Here is a 1,763-nt window from a genome sequence, read left to right on the forward strand (position 1 = left end):
CTCCTCCAGCGGCTCTATCAGCACCTCCTGTCTCCCCCCCCGGCCCTCCCCCCACAAGCCCAGCTCCTTGTCCAGATCTTTCTCTTGCAAGATGCATGTGCTGATTTGATGGAGTCCTTTAAACAAGGCGCTCGCTGGAGCCGTATTCATCCTGAAACACGAACCCTATTTTCTGAATGTCCTCCTTTACAATAGCCGCTCATATTTTATTCTGCTGGACCCCGATCTAAATATACTCCCTTCCAGGAACAATATTGGCTTGTTAGGGATTTTTTTTGCGGGGAGGGTGGGGGTTGTTTTTTGTACTTAAAAAAAAAAAAAAAAAAAAGCAACCCAACAAAATAAAACCCAGATCTTGGTGGGTTTTTTTTTTTTTTTTCCTTTGCAGAGAGGGGTTTTGTTTTTTTTTATTCTTCTCAAGAAATTTCATTGAGATGTCTCTGTACTTTGCTTGTCAGTTATCTTTGTTCCTTTTAAATAAAGGGCTTTTAAATGGACTTATTGCTCGCAGCGTGGGCTCTTCTCTCTAAATGTTAGAAAATTGTGCCATCTACCCGCTATTCTAAGTACTGTCACACTCAGAGACCTCCGAGGACCTCGCAGCCCCAACTTCAATGCAGCCGTGTCAAAGGGTGGGCTAGTGGGGGATGCAGAAAGGTTTGCGTGGATTTTGCAGCTTTCCAGCTCGGAGCTTTTGCCGCGACGCCTCGGCGGGCTGCGGCCGCGGCTTCCCGGGCCCGGGCTCCCGGCAGAGCCCCTGGCAGGCACATTTCACTGGCTCTCAAGTGCGGAGTTTTTGTGCTAATTTTAGACGCGAAAAGTGTGGGTGTGCGGGGGGGGGGGAGAGAGCAATAGATCCCCTCTCTCTCTCTCTCTCTCTCTCCCTTTTTTTTTTTTTTTTAAGAAATACTCTGTTATTTATAGCCATTGCCTCTAATGATCAAAATACGTTCTTCTTAATTGAAAAAGTTGGCTTCTTCAGGTTGCTTTTGGCTGCTTGGCCATGACGACCGCTGGCTAGCTTTCCAAGCGAGGGATCGGGGAAGATGTGCATAAACTTTTAAGGCCTGATTAGCTGCTTCCCCACACTTCTTAAAGCCACCTCGGTGGGTTTTGTTGATTTTGGTGGGGGTTTTTTGTTCAAATGCGACTGGAAAGCTCTCTCCTTCGTAGAAGACTGCGAAGAACTCGCTTGGATTTTTTTTCCCCCTTCTTCCCCCCCGGAAAAAATATCATAACTGCTTGCTAAATCAGTTAAACCGGATTAACGGTTTCCAATTTTATGGTGTAGTTACAAGTCCTCGAAATTATTTTTGGAGCCCTTAGGAGTATTAGGGAAGATTGCTGAGTGTCGCTGGAGTATTTATGGAGGGGGGGGGGGAGGCAGTGGCACGATTTATGACTTTTATGACTTGTTTCACACTGTTCAAGAAATGGAGTTTTAAGCAACATACAATTAAAACTATATGGCTCTTTGGATCCAGTCCAAGCAACTCCAGAATCAATTAGTTGAGATCTTGGGATACTTGTTGCTAAAAAAAAAAAAAAAAAATACAGAGGAAAAAAAATTTCCCTCTGACAAAAAAAAAAAAAAAAAGGAAAGAAAAAAAAATCCAACTGGAAAAGCCATCAACCAGCGCCTGCTCCCCCGCGGAGAGGGCTGGATTTTTTTTTGCAGAGGTTCCTGCATTGGAAACGAGAAGATGCGTGGCTGTCTCCCCTCCTCCTGCACGAATCCCTGCTGGAATCCCCTGTCTTCATGG

This window comes from Crocodylus porosus, unplaced genomic scaffold (assembly GCF_001723895.1).
Source record: "Crocodylus porosus isolate Cpor-Errol unplaced genomic scaffold, CroPor_comp1, whole genome shotgun sequence".
NCBI lineage: Eukaryota > Metazoa > Chordata > Crocodylia > Crocodylidae > Crocodylus > Crocodylus porosus.